Genomic DNA, 18,719 nt, shown 5'->3' with positions numbered 1-18,719 from the left:
TGTTGGTGTCCTTTGAGATGGAAACTTTCTCTTAGGTTTATTTTTCAAACGTGGAACACGTTCACCTGGTTCTCGTGTCCGATGTCACGGTTAAGTGCGTGGGAAAGCCCAGCTTCTGGCTCTGATGGTACCAGCCCCGCAGACGCCATGTTGACAGTTTCTGGTTTATCTCCCCCGGGGCCTTTCTTTCAAATACCGATCGGCAGGTGCATTTCCACGCTTCGCCCCTCACCACACCGTGTGGGAAGAGGGAGGTCCGCGTGGATTCCTAGGGACGGATACTGCCGGACTGCTGGAGAGGAACGGGGGAGGCGTGGGTGCAGGTCACCGTCCGGGCGCCCGCCCTGCTAGCTGCACAAATCTCAGCTTGGGTCGGGTCCTCCGCAGTCCCGTGGCTTCATCAGACGGTTTGCAGGGCCAAGCCCACGGCCACCTGGATTCGCAAACAGAACCTGACCCGGTAAGCCTCAGCTTTGCAGGTGTCGAGAGAGCGCCAAGGCCAGGCCAGCCTGGGTCTGTGGCTCAACAGGGGAGAGGCCGCATGGGGCCACATCAGCCTGGACACCTGTTGGGGGGCCCGGGACGGGAGGCCCAGGACGGGGGGCCCCGGGCTGAGGGTGAGGGCAGGGCCAGGCACAGGACCTCCTCCCTCGCCGCTGGATGAGCCTGGTCTCTCGGACGCTGACCTGGCGTCTCTGGGCTCCAGATCACAAGACACGGCCTTCTAGTCGTTTCCAGCGACGCTGGCCGGAGCGGCGCCACCGGGACACACTGTGCGCGAAGGCCCGGCGTGCGCAGCCCCCTCCGGGGGTGTGTGGAACATGCTGGAGACGGGACGAGGAGGACCCAGCCGGGGGCGTGACGGCAGAGGGTGACGTCCCCTGGCGGGGGCCCCGGCTGCCCTGGGGAACAGAAGTGGAAGGGGGCAGAGGGGCCACAGGGCCCCGGGGCTCCGGGGAGGAGACGCCTCCGCAGACCGGCGAGGCGTCCGCAGCGCATGGCCGCGTGGGCTGGAAGGAGGGAGCACCGAGGGGGTCAGGGGCACCCCGAGGGGGTCACGGGCACCCACGGGCACCCCGAGGGGGTCACGGGCACCCTGGCCTCCTGGCTACCCTCTCTGTCCCGGTTCTCCCCAGGGGATTCCCCAGTGTCCATGGACACAAAGTCTCAAGAGCTGTGTGTGTGTGTGTGTGTGTGTCTGTGTGTGTGTGTGTACGTGTGTGTGTGTGTGTGTGTGAGAGAGAGAGAGAGAGAAGAAATTATTTAAGGACTGATCACAGTCTCGATTTTTGTTTGACTGATTAAAACCATGGTGGAGCCAAGCAACAGCGGGTCCTGCCTGTGATCCCAGCTATTCAGAAGGCCAGCAAGACAACAACAACAACAACAACAACAATACAGCAAAAGGGGCTGGGAAGGTGGCCTAGTGGTAGAGTGCTCGCCTCCCAAACATGAAGCCCCGGGTTCGATTCCCCAGCACCACATAGACAGAAAATGACCAGAAGTGGCGCTGTGGCTCAAGTGGCAGAGTGCTAGCCTTGAGCAAAGAGAAGCCAGGGACAGTGCTCAGGCCCTGAGTCCAAGGCCCAGGACTGGCAAAAAAAAAAAAACCCCAAACCCAGCCCAAAGCAGGGTTGGAAGTGTTTCTGAGTGGTGGAGCACCAGCTCAGCCAGCAGGAAGGGCTCTAGGCCTCGCGAGGGGCCCTCGGGGTCCTCTGGGTCCCAGGACGGCCAGGGCCTCGGTGGACTTCGCAGGGGCTCCAGAGACCCTGGGCTTCTCCCGGCCAGTCTCCTAGCCCCCCTTCCTGGGCCCCCTCCATTGCCCCGGCTCCCCGCCCCCATGGTCCGGAGGGCTTCCACCTCACCCCTGGGGGGGGGGCGGAGCCGCCCCCCTCCTCCGTGTGACCCCTGGGCATGTGAATTTTCTTACACGGCCCCCGCCGGCTGTGACATCCGCTTCCATTTGACGCCAATGGAAACTCTGCCTTGTGACTCGTGGGGTGGCCCCGGGGGAGGGGACGCTGTGACCGAGAGGACGGGACGGGGCGGGGCCCGCGGCCCACGCCAGCTGGCACGCGCTCGCTGCTTCTGGATTTGGGGGCGAGGCTGGCGTTCCTGGCGGCTAGCTCGAGGGGGGGACGGCCCTCGGCTGAGCGAGAGGCCAGACCCCCAGGTGTCGGGGGCTGGGGCAGCTGCAGGGGCCGGCGGGAGCCTCCGCCCGCCCCTCCCCCTCCCCCCTTCCCCAGGCCTTGGGAGGAGGGCGACTTCAAGCCGGGACTCCAGGGGCTCCTGGCCTCCCCCAGGGGCTGGAAATGGGGCTGCATCCCGCGCGGTCATTCCCTCCGTCCGCAACGCTTGTGCTCACGGCGCGCCTCCCTCCCCAGGCTGGTGGGAGCGCCGGGCCTGGCGGGGGTGGGGGGCTCTGGGGACCGGCGCCCTCCCCTGGCAGAGGGGCACTGGCCGGGCTCCGGGCTTTGCCAGGCAGGTGCCCTGGGCCCTGGAATGTGGGGGGGGCACCGCGGGAGTCCAGCCCAGGGCCCGGCCACAGGCGGTGAGGCGGGCGTGTGTGAGCACGCGTGAGTGTGTGCGCGTGTGGGTCCTGGTGTGTGTGTGTCTATGAGTGAGTGTGTGCTCCACGTGCTGCATGCGTGTGCAGATGTGTGCGTGCGTGCTGGGGGCTCTGCATGGGAAGTGTTGCCGGTAGATGTGTGTGTGCGTGTGTGTGCGTGTGCGCGCGTGTGTTTTCACACCTGTTTGGAGGGGCCCGGGCGGGCGTGCGGTGGCGGGGCTGTGGAGCTGGCTTGTCTCGTAGGCTCTGAGCGAGCGCGCACGCTGCCCTCATCCCGGGGAGGGGGGTTGGGGGGGTGGAGGGGGGCGGGGGGGAGGAGGGGGGCGGGGGGAAGGAGGGGGGCGGGGGGGAGGAGGGGAGCGGGGGCTGAGTGGCCACAGCTGCAGGCTCTGCCTGCTGGCAGGTGTGAGGGCCTCCCGGGAGGAGAGGGGAGGCTGGAGAGGACGGGGGGGGGGCGGGGTCGGAAGAGGAGGTGTACTTTGCCCATTGGGGGGCATCGGGGTCAGGAAAGCGCAGGGGGATCCTGGCAAGAACCAGAGGTGACTTCCGGCGGCCGGCCTGCCAGGACCTGGGGAAACGGGTGACCTGGCTAGGCGTGCCCCCCCCCCCCGGGCCCCGGGCCCCCCGCCCGGGGAGGGGCAGGGCCTCAGGACGATGTGGGAGCACCGGCCGGGCGGGGAGGGGGGCGGCGCTCAGGACTCGGCCTGGCCAGCGGCCGCTTCTTGAGGGCTGCTTGTCCCTGTGACGCAGCACCCGAGTGGTCTGGGAGGCGCTCAGGGCGCTGAGCCGGTGCTGCCTGGACAAAATGCCACAGGGCCAGTGCAAGTGACTAGACAACGGCCACTGTCCTTTCCGGCACTGGCTGCATTTTTGCCACCAAACCACCACCAACACCATGACCACAACTACTGCCACCACTACCATCACTACCACCACCACCTCCACCACCACCATCACCACCACCACCTCCACCACCTCCACCACCACCACCACCACCACCACCATCACCACCACCACCACCACCACCACCATCACCTTCACCATCACCAATACCACCACCACCATCACCACCACCATCACCACCACCCTCACCACCACCATCACCATCACCACCACCATCACCACCACCATCACCACCACCCTCACCACCACCATCACCATCACCACCACCATCACCACCACCTCCACCATCACCACCACCATCACCACCACCTCCACCACCACCATCACCATCACCACCACCATCACCACCACCTCCACCACCACCTCCACCACCACCATCACCACCACCATCACCACCACCATCACCACCACCCTCACCACCACCATCACCATCACCACCACCATCACCACCACCATCACCACCACCATCACCACCACCACCACCATCACCACCACCATCACCACCACCATCACCACCACCCTCACCACCACCATCACCATCACCACCACCATCACCATCACCACCACCATCACCGCCACCTCCATTACCACCACCATCACCATCACCATCACCACCAATACCACCACCACCATCACCACCACCATCACCATCACCACCATCACCATCACCACCACCATCACCACCACCACCACCACCATCATCACCACCACCACCACCTCCACCACCACCACCATCACCACCAAATCCAGCACCACCACCACCATCACCACCACCTCCACCACCACCATCACCATCACCACCACCACCACCACCATCACCACCATCACCACCACCACCACCATCACCACCATCACCATCACCATCGCCACCACCGCCACCTCCATTACCACCACCATCACCATCACCATCACCACCAATACCACCACCACCATCACCACCACCATCACCATCACCACCAATACCACCACCACCATCACCACCACCATCACCATCACCACCATCACCATCACCATCACCACCACCACCACCACCATCACCACCACCACCACCACCCACCACCGCCGCCGCTGCCGCCACCTCTCTACCACTGTCACCATCACTACGTGTACCCACTACCACAGCAAGCACCATGATCGTCACCTCCCCCACCCCACCTCCGCCCTCCCCACCTAGTCAGGACCACTGGGGTAATGACTGGACAACGCGTCCGCAGCCCTGCCTCTGCGCCGCTCCCGCGGGGCCGGGCGAGGAAAAAGCTGCGGAGGCGACCGCGTGAGGAGCCCGAGGAATGGAGACCCCCGAGGACCCCGGGTCTGGCGTGGCTGCCCCGCGGGAGCGGGGGTCCTGAGGCTTGGGGGGCAGGTAGAGGGGAGAAGAGTGGGCTTCTGCCCTTCCATCGCCACTTCCATCCCCGCCTTCCCTTCCGCGTCCTTCCTGTGCCCTGCCCTCGCCCCGGCCAGTTCCGTGTCTGCGGCAGGAGTTCCCTTCCCTCCTCTTCCTCCTTCCTCCCGGGCGGCTCCTCAGTCCTGAAGCCTCGGCAGCAGACACGGAAGCGGCTCCGGGCCACGGCTGCCGCCGGCTCCTCTCTTCCGGCCTGCACTCCGGGCGGAGCTCCCAGGCGGGAGGAGAGCTCAGGGCCGCTGCTTCCGCGGTGGGCTCGTCACCCGGGCCGGTGACAAGCCTGTCCTCAGCCCCAAGCCTGGAGGCACCGAAGCCAGCAGCCAGGGCCCTCTGCCCCGCGGGGCCAGGGCACCTGGCCGGGCTGGCTCAGCCTCCCCCCAGGCCCCTGCCCCGTGGGGACCACAAACAGCACCCCGGGGTGTGGGAGGGGCCCAGGGCCCCTCGGCTCCACCATTGCTTCCCTAGCATTTCATAGTTCTATTAAAAACAACAACCCGGGAGAAGAGACTGTGTCCTCCGGGGTTCCACCCCCGCGCTCCAGCAGAAGCGGAGTCCTCCCCTCGAGCCCCGGGGCAGCGCGCGGACATGGCCGGCACGGGCACCCAAGGGGCGGGCAGGGGAGCTGGGATGGGAGGCTGGTGGCGGCCCGTGCCGGGCAGGGTGGGGCCCGCCGCCCGCACAAAGGCCTCTTTAGCAGACGGGAGGATGCTGCCCCTGCCGGGCCGGCGCGGGGACCCCCCCCCCCCCCCGCAGACACAAAGGGCGGCTTGTGCCCCTGGCCACCCGATCCTCCTGGGCCCCAGGCCCGGCGCCAGGGACGGACGAGGTGAGCGGAGGGTCAGCGAGCCGGTCACCCCCACGCCCCGTGTGGCGCCCAATCCCCAGCGTGACCCACGGCGGCCGGCGGGGTCGGCCCCGGAGATGCCCGGGGCCCGACGCCGTGCCCACGGACTCCCGCAGCCGAGGGAGGAGCCGGCCCCCCAGCGACCCCGCCGGAGGGTGGATCGGTGTGTGTCCACCCGCGGAGGCTGTGGACGTTTGCCACGGGGGTGACAGCCACGCGCACACTGAGCGGTGGCCGCCACACCGGGCCTGCCGTCCGCCGCGCGCACGCGTGCCCCGTGACGGGGCCTCCTCCCCTTTCCCCAGGAGGGCTCCGGACAACGGGGTTCCACCTGCTGTGGTCTGCAGAAGAGGCGAGCGCCCCGGTGGGAAGGGAGGGGCAGGGCTGGGGGGGGGACACGGGCCGCCACGCCTCGTCACGGGGACACCAGTGAGCCCCCCAGCGGCCTGCCGTACCCCCCCCCCCAGGGCCAGAGATGGCGGTGACGCGGGGGGGCGGAGTGCGGCCGCGTGTCAGAGCCCCAGTCTGGGTCAGTCCCCTGAGCTGATGCCACAGGACGCACCCCAGCCATGCACTGCCACCCCCGATCCGCCGGGCACCCGCAGACCCTCCTTCCAAAGCACGGCCGTGTCTCTGGAGCAGGGCACAGCTCCGCCACGTCCTCATGGCGCCGAGTGGCACCTGCCCACGCGCGGGGACCCGGTGGCTCAGGGCGGCCGGGGGCTGCGGCCCGGGGGCCCCTTGAGGTCGGGGGGGGGGGCTGTGAGCCGAGCGAGGGCCGGGTGCAGACGCCGGGGCCTGGGCCTCCCGTCCCGCAGGGTGGGGTAGTGGATGGGGTCGCACCACGGGTAGAGCTCAGCGCACCTCATCAGACACGGCACCCGCTCCCTCCCCCGGGCCCCGGGGACCCCGTCCAGGGCCAGGCTCCCGGAGCTACCCGCACTGCCTCCGGGGAGGAAGGGGACCCCAGACAGCCGCCTCCTGGGCTCTCCCACGCGGCAGACAGCACACCTGGTCTCTTACAGCCAGGGGGCCTCGCTCTCTACAGCTGGGGCCCCAGGTTCTAGGTCAGGGCAGCCCCTGTCTTGGTCTCTAGGGTGTCCCGAGCCTGGGTGTGGGCACCAGGCCCAGCCCCTGCCCCCACCGCCTGCATGGTGTGGCTGACACACCCACGTGACTGCTTGTGGCTACGCGTCCTCCCCAGCAATCCTCAGCCGGTCCCCCCTCCCCGCTCCCCTCTCCCCCCGCCCCCCGGGGAGGCTCTGGCCCGGAGTCACTGCTCTGGCTGGGGTCAGGGGGAGTCTCAGCAGGCTAGGCCACGCCCTTGAGAAGTGGGGGGTCAGTGCGGCAGATGGCCGGGGCGGGTGGGGCGTGGGGAGGGGGTGTACCCACCCACCCCAGCCGTGACTAGCTTTCAAGCATTTAAAATTGTATAGTGTGTGTGTGTGTGCGCGCGCACGCGCGTGTGCCTGGGCACTATCCCTCAGAGGTTTTTTTTTGCTCTACCACTTGAGCCACCGCGCGACTTCTGTCTTTTTGGTGATGAAATGGAGACGAGTTGAGTCTCACGGACTTTCCTGCCCGGGCCGGCTTTGAACCTCCATCCTCAGATCTCCGGGTAGCTGGGATGACGGGCATGCGCCGCCCGTGCTCTGCCAAACGATACACGCCACGAACGGCCCTAGACTCGCAGTCGATTTCCTGAGCGGTCGCTGGCTCCGGGAGGGGCTCCGGCGGGAGGCCCTCGGCCTGGAGCACTGCGGGACTCAGCCTGCGGGCTGGGGGGCGGGGGCGGGGACGGGTGGGGAGGGGAGGCCCCCGGACGCTCAGCCACAGGACCCCCTCAACCGCACAGCTGGGGAGGGACACGGGGTGGCCTCACCAGCCCCCACGCCACCCCAGAGCCGTCTGTCACCCCAAACTCCAACCCCGGCCTCCGGGTCCCCCGGATCGGGGGATTCTGAGCTTCCTGGCCAGGCCTGAGGCCTCCCCTGGAAGGGGCAGGGGGTGCCGGGCCCCCCAAGGGACTCTGTCATCTCCATCCTTGGGGCTGCAGAGGCCAGCAGCCCCTGGCTGGCCGGGACGAGACCTCAGGGCCCGCGGCTCCTTGGAGCTGGGCGCCCAGCGCGGCCAGCACATCACGAGGACCGCCGGCAAGGTCTCTGTCCAGCCGGGAGCGGACGTGGGGGACAGGACCCCCGCCGCCCCGCAGGAGGCCGGGGTGCTGAGGGCCAGGGCTGTGGGAACCCCGAGGAGACACGGGTGTCCCCAGGCGCTTCCTGCTCGGCGGCTGAGGCACCTTGATAGGTAAACGGAGGCACCGCTGGCACGCGTGGGCTGTGGGGGCCGAGCAGGGCGGCCCGTGGGGTCGCAGCAGGCGTCGAGGGGGTCGTGCTGACAGCTGGCACCCTAAGTGGCCTGGGTGGCCTTGGGGAAGCCCAGACGCCCCTTCACAGAGGGTGGGGGAGGGGTCCTTCTTTGAAGACCTTAGCCAATCCCCAGGTGGCTAACATTGGTTCCTTCTGGGTGGGAGGGGAGTGACGGGGGGGGGGTGTTGGGGGGGACGCACACGGGGCCTGAAGAAGGCTCCGGCTGGGCCGGGCGCACACCTCGGCCCCCTCCGACCCCGCCGGCGGCCGCGTGGCCGCTCTCGGGGCCAGGGCAGGGTCCTGTTATCTCAGCAAATTGCCGGTTTGGAGTGACCGCAGCTCCTGCCAAGCCCTCCATTAGCCGATCCCCGGGAACCACAGGGCGGCGAGCCCCGGGGGGGGGGGAGAGCTCCCGGGGGGCCAGACGGGAGAGGTGGCATTCCCCCCCCCACTCCTCTGGGGGGCTCAGCACCCGTGCGGCGAGCGGGGAGAAGGCCGTGCTCGGGGCCGGGCCGCGGAGCTCCGCCGGTGTGCGGCCCGAGCCCCGGGACGCCCCCCCCGCCCCCCCCCGGGCCCCGTGATGTCACCGTGACCCACACAGCTGCCCCGGCCGGCCAGCTCAGCGCTGACGCAAATCCAAAGCTTCCAGCCTGCGAGCAGCTGCCGCCGCCGGCCCACAGCACAGGGCTGGCGTGGCACGGGATCGGCTGCTCTCTGAGGGACGGCCAGCGTGGCGGCGCGGGGCTGGCGTGGCACGGGATCGGCTGCTCTCTGAGGGACGGCCAGCGTGGCGGAGCGGGGGGCGGGAAGGCCAACGGGAAACCGCCGCCCTCGCGGCCCCGTCCCTGCGCCCGGCCCGGGGGTCCGGGGGCTCCCGTCACTGGTTATTTGGTCGTCATGACCCCAGAGGTACGGCAGGAAGGCAGGCCGGGCGCACACGCATGTGTGCACACGCGCACGCCCCGAGAGCAGTGGTGCAGCCCTTCCCCCGTCCGGGGTTGCCGCGTGGAAGAGGGCGCAGAGCAGTTCTGGTGCGGCCGAGCCGGGGGCAGCTCGAGGGGCCGGGAGCAGCCCCCCTGGGCTTCCGGGGGGGGGGGCTGAGCCCCAGCCCCCCCTCGCCAGGGGCGGCTCGGCCGCACAGGCACACCCAGAAGGAGCTCCTGCCACGCAGGAGACCCCGACCGGAACAGGCCCGCAGCGTCCCTCGGGGCCCGCTGAAGGGGTGGGCCCTGGAGCGGCAGGAAGGTGGGCAGGCTTTCCGTTGGGAACATCTTGGGGGGGCTCACCCCTGCGCCTTCCTCCCTCAGAACAGAACGGCCCAGCACAGGCGCCTGGGGCGCGGACGGCGGGTTGGAGGTCTCGCCCCCTCCCCCCTTGCTGGCCTGCACAGCTGTCCTGGCCTCCCTGTGACCTGCGATGGAGTGCCCACACCCGGCAGACCCCGCCACCCTGGCGACCCCGGCGCCCCCCCCCGACGGCTCTAGGACCACCGGGCACCAGGGCCGCGGCCTCAGGCCATGGGGCTGTCCAAGGGGTCGGGGAAACAGCAGGTGCGTTGGAAGAGGGAGCCCCGCAGCGCCGTGCCGGCGAGGGGGCGGAGGACAAATCCAGAACACTGCCGCGGGGCGTCGCGGTGGGGTTGGGGTCCGGAAGGAGGAGGACCCCACCCTGAGCAGGTAGACGGAGGCGGGCCGTCCGCAGAGGTCCGGAAGCCGGGGCTGGCACTCTCGTGTGTTTACAGGAAGAGGTCCCCGCGGCCGCGGCCTGGCACCCCCGGGGCGCCCGGCCCCCCCACCCCCTCACGCCGGGCAGCCCCGGGAGTCAACACCCCGCACTCCGACCCGCCCTTCGGCTCCAAAGACGCAAATATTTGCTCTTCCATTAAGAAAGCAATCAGAAGTGATCCTTTAAGTGGTGCGCACACACGGCCGCCCTTCCTTCTAGACGGCCTGGGAGGGAGGCCTGGCTCCACGGTCCCCGAGGCCAGGGGACAGAGCAGAACGTGGGGGGAGGGAAGAGACCCAGCCCCCCCCCAGCCCCCCCGCGGAGGCCTCTTGCCCCGCGCCACGCGGGGGTCTGTGCAGCGCAGGGACGTTTCTCGGCCCGGGCTCCTGCGTGACCTTGGGTTTGGCTGAGAAAGGGGGGACCGGCCGCGCTCAGAGCGGCTCCCCTGGCCGGCGCTGCGGGAGGCCCGGCGTGCGGCCTCTCGTGGAGCGGGTGGGGGGGGTCAGGCCCGCCCCTACCGGTCGTGGGGGTGGAGAGCCAGGGAAGGGCCCTGGCGTCGGAGCTGCCGTGGCGGAACGCGCTCGCCACAGGGAGCGGCCACGACCCGTCGCCCGGCTGGCCCTGGCCAGGGCGACGGGGGCGGCTTCCGGCCCCGAAGGCCTGGGGCTGAAGTCGGGGTGGTGCTTGAACACAGGACGGGGTGGGCCTCACCGGGAGTCACGCGTGCGGACAGGAACACGAAGGCCCCGGCACAGGACCGGGGCCCGGCCTCCTCGGCCTCCAGCGCGGCTGCTGACCTCCGGACGGGCCGGGCTCCCAGCGGGCGCCTTTCCCGGGCACCCCGGGCGGGGAGGGCTGCCCCTGGGGGCGGCGTCTCCCGGGAGCCGCGCGGAGCCGCGTCCGGAGCGCGGTGCTCGGCACCCTGACCGCGGTCTTCAAATATTAACAAGCCGCCTGGGAGCTCCGGGGGCCCGGCGGGCGCATCGCGGGGGCCCCCGGCCTCCGGGAGCCGCTCTGGCTCTTCCCAGGGGCCCCTGGCCTCCCCCTGGGGGAAGGGCAGCGGCGTCTGTAGCGTGGGGCGGGAGAAAGGATGAGGCAACGGCAGCGGCCGGAGGGGAAGGGCCTTGTGGCCATCCCGTGTGAATCAGGTGACCGACCAGCGCCGGCCGGCGAGGGGCCGGAGCCTCCCCGGGGAAGCACCGGGTCTGGTCACGTGAGCAGCGGGTCCGCCGGGCCTCCGCCGCCTCCTCGGGGCGCAGCCCGGGCCCCAGCCCAGCCCCAGTGAGCCCCTCTGTCCCGTTCCGCCTCCCTGGGGCCCAGGGCAGCCCAGGCAGCTTCCCCTGGATCCCTTCACCCCCATTCTAGAAGGTTCCCCGGGTCAGAGGGAAACTTGAGGCGGGCGGGGCTGGTGGGCGAGCAGGCGGGCCGGCGTTGGGGAGCGCACAGGTGTCCGGCGTGCCCCTGCCCCCCCCATGGGGACTCACCCCCGTTCCACGCTGGAGGGAGTGGAATCGCAGAGAAGGTTCTACATGCTAAAGCCCGGCCTGCCCCGTGGGCGTGAGGACGAAGCCGGCCTCCCGGGGCCCCTCCCCTGCCTCCGTGCAGGCAGGGTATCGTCCAGTGTCACCCAGGCCGCCCCGCCCCGGGGCAGGAGACCCCATTGCCCGCCAGGAGGCCGACGGCAAGGCCACTGTCCGCCTCCCTTGAAGGAGCCCAAGCGTCGGCCCTCCTGATGTGGACTCCCGGCCCACCCTCCCGCGCCCGCCCTGCCCTCAGGGCCCCGGGGGGGGGCTGAGGAGCTACTTCTGAGAAAGACGTCCTCGCCCGAGGCCTGGGTTCCGGACGGCAGGAGCCGTGGGAAGGCTGGCTGCGGGGGCGGCAGCCCGGCCGTGTCCTCGTGGAAGCAGCTCGAGCCTCTCCCCCGCCGGCCGGCCGAGCTGGGGTCTGATCGGGGTCCCCCGGGGCGGCTCAGCCCCCAGGGGCCCCGCCGGGCGGCTGGAAGGACCCGAAGGCCCAAGGCTCCGACGACAGACAGACAGACAGACCGACAGACAGACAGACGGGCGGGCGGGCGGGCGGGCTGTGGTGTGCGCTGTCCTCCCGGAGGCGGCGGGACCTCGGCCCGCCCGCGGAGGCCACCCGCTCGGCTACTGAAACATGAGCGCTTCATGGCCGTGCTGGAAGCCGTAAATCTGCCTGGCGGGGCTGAGCCGTCTGGCGAGCCGCCGTCGGGGGGACGCGTGCGCAGATGGGGGACGCGTGCGCAGATGGGGGACGCGTGCGCAGATGGGGGGACGCGTGCGCAGATGGGGGACGCGTGCGCAGATGGGGGGACGCGTGCGCAGATGGGGGACGCGTGCGCAGATGGGGGACGCGTGCGCAGATGGGGGACGCGTGCGCAGATGGGGGACGCGTGCGCAGATGGGGGACGCGTGCGCAGATGGGGGACGCGTGCGCAGATGGGGGACGCGTGCGCAGATGGGGGAACGCGTGCGCAGATGGGCACGGCCGCTGCGGGCCGAGGCCCCCCCACCCCCCCCCAGGCTGCAGCCCCGTCCCCCCACCCGGACCGCCGGCGCAGCGGGAGCCCAGCCCTCCTCCACCTGCCCTCCCACGCTCGCTGGACTTGTGGACTATTCCGGAAACCCCTGGGTCAGGCGGGAAGCCATCGGCCTGGAGGAGCCAGAGCTGGGCGTGTGGGCGCGGGCTGGCTCACCGGGGTAAAGCAGGCCGTTCCCTCCAGCGATGCCGCCGGCCCTGGGCAGGCCACACCCGGGGGGCGGCAGGTCCTCCCGACGGGCGCGTGGAAGACCGCGGGAGTCGCGCCAAGGTGACGCGCGTCCCCCCCAGGCTCACCCCTCGGCCCTAAGCCGGGAGTGCACACACCCTCCACACGTGCTTGTTGCACACGCGCGCGCCTTGCCACGCGCCCTCGCCCAGCGTGGCGCGTGTCCCCCCCCCCCCCGCAGGTCTGCGCGTCAGCGAGGAGCGGGAGAGGGCCGGGCGCGGGGGATGGGAAAGGGCCGCGGACATGAGGGAAGCCCGTGTCTTCTCCCGCGCGGCTCTCGGTAGCCCCCGCCCCCCTCGCCCCGTGGCGCTGTGCCCTGCAGTCCTTCAGACTCCAGCCGCCCGCGCTCGCCCGCTCTCTCCCGCTTCCTCCGCCCCGCACCCGCTCCCTCTGGACAGACGTGCGCTTCGTGGAGAGGACGGGCCCCGCGAGTCCCTGCCCCTGGCCGACGTCACTGATGAAGCCACCGGCGGCCCCGGCCTCTCTGCCTTGACGTTCCGTCGCAGGCTCCCGACCCGCATCCTTGTGTCATTTCACTACAGGTACGAGGGTGTCACTCAACGCCGTGACAGGAGCCTTCGAGCCCCCGGGGACTGTGCAAGCGTGACCCGCAGCGTGTGAACTGTGTGTCTCATCGGAGGCTCTCCTTTTCCCGCGCTGGGTCCTGACCCGTCTTGGAGGCTGAGGCGGGCGGGGGGGGGGGGGGGGCTATTTTTCCCTTTGGACGTCGTCTTTGCTTGCTCAGGCGATCGCTAGGTGACAAACACCGGCGACTCCTCTTCCCGCTTCCCCGCCGGAACGTGACTGACGTGGGATGAAGGTCGCCACAGGCGTCGGCAGTTGGGGTGAGGCGTGAGGAAGCGCGGCGAACCCCCCTCCGGCCTCCCGGCGTTCCTACCCCCGCGCAGAGGGGGGGAGGCGGAGGGGGCAGCCGGGCAGCGCCGGGAGCCGGGGAGCCCTGGCCCAGATTCACCCCTCCAGCTTGGAAATCACCCACCCCCCACCCGCGCCTGGCTCGTGGACGGACAGGAGGTCTGTCGCTGAGGACAGCTGGTCTGGGGTGCTCTGCGATGGCAGCCCCGGCACAGACGCCAGGCTCCCGCCCACGCGGGCCGTGCTTGCTGCCGGAAGGTTCTCGGCGCCCCTGTGGGGACACGGGTCGCCTCCACCCACGCCGTTCCTGGTCAGGACCCCGGGGCCGGCCCTGCGCCTCCCTCCGGAGGGGAGCTCCGGGTTGTTCTAGGAAGAGCCCAGGGTTGGGGGACACGGACGGTCCTCGGGCCCTCCTCCTCCCCCTCCTCCTCCTCCCGCCCCTCACCCATGCGCTCATCCCTCCGGAGGTCCTGGAAAGACACCCGGGGCTCCCGGGGCGCCTGCGGGGGCTGCCGGCTGCTCAGGAAGAGCCACACCTGCCGGGCCCCCGCCACGAGCCCCAGGCCGAGCAGCTTCTGCCCCCCCCCGCCCCCCCAGGCGAAGCTGGCGGACCGAGGGCCTCAGAGCTGACCCACACCGACCGACGGTGCAAGGGGGGTGGCTGGGCACGGGGCGGGCTTAAAGGGCGGCCACGCAGGGCTCGCGGCCAGTGCGGACCCGGCTCGGGGTCCCCCGGCGCCGCGGGGAGCGCGCGGTGGAGCCGGAGCCCCGCCAAGCCGCACGCAGCCCGTGCGTCCGCCCCTCGGCCCGCCGGCTCCCACGCTGGCGTCTCCCCAGGCTTTGCTCGCGGGGGCCGGGAAGGAGGCGGGCTCCCCACCTTCACCCCTCCCCCAGCCCGGCGGCTCCCACCTCAGCCCCGCGTGTGGCTTTCGGGGCCGCCACGTCGGGGCAGGCCCTCCCCGGGGAAGGGCCCCTCGTCGGCACCCCCAGACCCGGCAGAGGCCCACGCTGTCACGGCATAGCCGCAGCTCTGGCCGCCCCGGTGCCGGGGGCTGGCCCGGCCTCTCCCAGGCCCTTCCTTCTCCCCCCTGGAACTGTCACACGTGGCTGTGCAGACGCGGCCGGCGACACCAGGGTCCGCTGCGAGCACACATGTGCACACACGTGCAATGCACACGCACACGTGCATGCAATATGTTTGCTAAGGCACCACTCCCGAGTCCACCTGCAGGCGGAAGCAGCCATGTGCACAGTGGCCCGGTGCTCAGTGCTGTTTAATAGAATCAGTGTGTGTGTGTATGTGTGTGCACGTGTATGTGTGTGCGTGTGTGCGTGTGCATGTGCGTGTGTGTACATGTGTATGTGTGCGTGTGCGTATGTGTGCGTGTGCGTGCAGGAACGGGGCCCTGCCCCCCTGTGCCCCCCACGCCCCACCCCCAGCCAGACAGAGGGTTCTGTGGGGAGCTTCCCCATGCCCCGTGTCCAGTCCTTGCCTGGGACAGTCCCTGCTGCTGCAGCCCGGAAGCTTCCATGGCACCGACAGCCCTCAGAAGGGGCAGGGACAGGGACAGAACTATGGGGGCACAGTCGAGGCCGCAGAGCCCACTCCAGGCCCAGGGGCGGTCCGCTTCCTGCACAGACCCCACCCCCACCCCCCCCCCCCCCCCGCAACTTCACACCCCAAAGGACCAGATAGGTTCAGTGCCGATTCTCGACACTTACCAGACGACCTTGGAGTCTGGCTAGAGTTCAGCAGCATTTATCTATAAGAAAACAAATTCTTAGTCTCTGTAAACAGTAACCAAGCCGGGCCTGGCTCGCCGTCCGGGCAGCGGGGCCGTCTGTCCGTCAGCTGCCTGCGTCTTTCCCGGCTTGATACCGTTTCGAATGGCGCAGGGGAGACGCCCTGGAGCTCAGAGCCCTTTCATGGCCGCTCTGATGTGCCTCATTCCTGGCGGGTAGACTGTTAAAAGGCAGATGTGGCTGACTTCAAGGCCTCCCCGCGGCAAGCGTTCCGAGGGCCACGCAGACGGGAGACGCTGGGAGGTTAATGAAGCTGTGTGTCGCCCGGCGTGGGGCCGGCTCTGGGGCTGGGAGCCCGGCCAGCCCCAGGAACACAGGAGGCTCCTGCCTCCCGGCTGCTCACACCGCAGCCCCAGGAAACCACCCCTTTGCCTCCAGCCCCGCCATTTAGAATCCCTTTGTTCCAGGATTTCCAAGATGAGCCCGTCAACCAGATCAAGGTGCGAATTATTAGTGTTGTGAAGTCATTGCCATTATTGTTTGGAGGAGAAATCCTTACGACTCAATTAACAAAGGACACGCGGGGGACAGCTCCCGGACAAAGGCACTTTCTTCAGCACTCTGAAGCACAAGTTGCCCCCCCGCCCCCGTCCTGGCTCTCCTGCCCCCACTCCCCCCGCCCCCCGCAGTGCCCACGGCTCACAGGCAGATGTGCAGGTGAGACTCAGTGATCTACTGAGCTGGGATGTCCCCCCCCACCCCCACTTTGAGAAGCAGGAAGCAGAGCAGGGGCTTGGGGGACACAGGACGCGGCTCCGGGGAGGGGGGCCTGTGAACACGACCGGTTGGAGGGCCCCCTCCCAGGCTGCTCTGGGGTGAACGGTATTCGCGTACGTAGGCCCTGACCCCCGATCCTTCCGCGCGTGTCTGTGTTCGAACGTGGGGGCCTGTGAAGAGGCGGCCGGGTCCGCCGGGCGATTGGACCAGGCCTCATCTGACCTGTCGGGTCTCTTTAGAGGAAGAGGAGCTCAGAACCCAGACGCGCGGCGCGCCGTGCGCTCTCCTGCTGGAAGGTGTGCAGGCTAGGGGAGAGGCCGTCCGTCCACCTCCGGGTCTTGGCCCCCCGCCCCTGGATGGGGAGACGCCCACGTCTGCCGCTAAAGCCCCCGTGGGCGCGTCTCGTTCCGGCAGCCCCAGCCGACGTCACGACGGGGGAGACGAGGCGGCCATGGAGGGCAGGGAAGATGGCTGAGTGGGGGGCACGGGGGTGGGGACACCCCCTCTGAGGTGAGCTTGTGACTCACGCAGCTGTGCCCCCCCCCGCCGCTCAGTTGGGGGGTGAGCGTGTGGTCTGGGAGGGGTGGGGCTCTATGCGCCCGTGGATGGGACACCCCACCGGGGGCCCAGCTGGTGCGATCAGTGCGGCTCTGTGGCTGAGCTGGTCGGGACCGCACTGGCGCCCCCCAGGCCCGAGAGAGGAAGACTCGGGCTCCAGGCCTGAGGCTCTGCGGAGGAGCGGACGGCCCGAGAGAGGAAGACTCGGGCTCCAGGCCTGAGGCCCCGCAGGGCGGACACGCAGCCCCCGGCCGTGTCCTCGCCCGCTCGCCCTGCTCTGAGCCTCCCGCTTCAGGGGCTGTCCTGACTCTGAGGGAAAGCAAACCCCGGGGGGCGGCCGTTGACAGACGCGTTAGGCCCCTCCGGAGGGAATAAAACAGATTTCCACTGGCTGAAAGTGCGGTAAGAGTCAGGTGACCGTGAGCTCCGGACCCAGCACGGGGCCGGGCCCTGCGGCGGGGCGTGGAGTTGCTAACGGTGCAAACACGCGGCCGGGCCGCTCGCAGGGAGAGGGCTCTGACCCTCAGATTGCTGGCTGTCGAGCCTGGGTCTGCCGCAGGAGCCGGCGGCTCGCCGCATGGTAGTTTAAACATCCTGAGTTCCTGATGAGGCGGCAAAGACAGAACTTGGGGAGGACTTGGGGGGTCAGAAAGCTTGCCAGCAATCCCAGAGCCACGGAGGAGTCGGGCACCGGCGGAGCCAGGCCCCCAGAGTGAGCGGAAGGGAGTCTGGGGTTGAGGGAGAGGCCTTGCCGCCTCCCAGCTCACCGCACAGTCACCCCCAGTGACCCACCGTGACCCCCAGTGACCCCCCGTGACCGCTGCCTGAGCATATGCTGCCTGCAAGCCCGGTCCCCCCCGGGCTTCCTCCAAAGGGAGCAGCCCCCCATGCCTTGCCCACCCCTTGCTGCCCACAGGGATCTGATCGCAGAGCCACGCAGAGGCCAAGCAGGGCCCTGTCCCTCATGTTAGCTGGCGGGGTTCGGGGTCCCCTCATCAAACAGCTCCTCCGGGGCAGGAAGGACAGCACAGAGGCACCGCCGCCCCCCCCACAACCGGGGCTCGCCATGCTTCTGAGCCCCAGAACCTGCCCGTCATCTTGCTCCATGTTCCCTGTAGGAGAACTCAGTGACCCCCGGGGGTCAGAGGGCAAGGGGCACAGGGGCCTTCCGTGTAGCTCACGCCGCGCAGCTCGCCACCGACACTGCTGCCTATCCTGCCGTCATCTGGGGTTCTGAATCCGGGCTCGGAGGGAGCCTGTGTGCTTTCCCAGGGGAAAATCCCCCCCCCCCCGCTCCCCACCCCCATGCTCCGGCTTTCCGTCCCTGCCACACGCAGAGCACCGGCCCTGGCGTCACCCCCGCTCGCTCTGGCCCTCCTTTCCGCGGTGACCTGTGCCCCTCGGGTGGCAGGCAGGAAGCGCGCCCTCCCTCCCCCCTCCCTCCCACCTGCTGTGCGGCAGAGGCCCGGGGGGGCCCCCCGCCGCCGGCCCCTCCGTCTGGACGCCCCCCTCTGTCCGTGCCGCCCCCCGCGTCGGCTTGCAGGCCGCACGGTCCGCTGGGCGGCGGGGAAGGAAGGGGGCTGTGCCGGCAGCCAAATGAACCACACTCCCCGGGCGAGGGAGTCCCCTCCTGCTCACTCGCTGATGCGGGAGATGAGCGCTTGCTGCTCCGCGGGCGGTGTCTCCAAGGGGGGCCCTGCGCTCGCGCTCGCTGGCCGCGCACGGTGACGGGGGGCCGGGGGAATTCCCGTCCACACCGGGGCCCCTGAGAATGGGGGGCCGGAGCACGTGCACTCAGTCTCTGGGAACAAATGGGCCCCGGGGCTGGCAATGGGGGGTCCTGCGTCCCTTCTGTTCCATTTGCCTAGGAGCCTGAGCTGCCATAAGGAAATATTCAGAACCGCAGCCCTGCACGCCCTTCAACAAGGCCTTTCCTAAGCCATCAAGGTGACCGTCCCAGGTAAAACCCCACGCCTTCGTTCTGATTTTTAAGCCCTCCGGGATTGCATGATTTGTTCTTGGACACACTGTGGGTACTTTGGGGGTTCCCAGTGCCTCCCGGGACAGGCCTGCCCCCGGCCTTTCCGTCGCCAGCACCAGGGCCAGGCTTGTGGTCCTCGCTGGCCCCTGAAGCACAGCAAAGCCACCGTGGGGGTAGGGACTGTCCG

General features: G+C 69.6%; 1 pseudogene; it reads left to right on the top strand.

The window, feature by feature from the left end:
* The first annotated feature begins 541 nt into the window (after positions 1-541).
* LOC125351600 overlaps positions 542-18,719 on the top strand; it is a 96,604-nt pseudogene continuing 78,426 nt past the window's right edge.

Source organism: Perognathus longimembris, chromosome 5 (assembly GCF_023159225.1).
Source record: "Perognathus longimembris pacificus isolate PPM17 chromosome 5, ASM2315922v1, whole genome shotgun sequence".
NCBI lineage: Eukaryota > Metazoa > Chordata > Mammalia > Rodentia > Heteromyidae > Perognathus > Perognathus longimembris.
The sequence above is the reverse complement of the archived record's forward strand: the minus strand, read 5'-3'. Positions and strand labels throughout refer to the sequence as shown.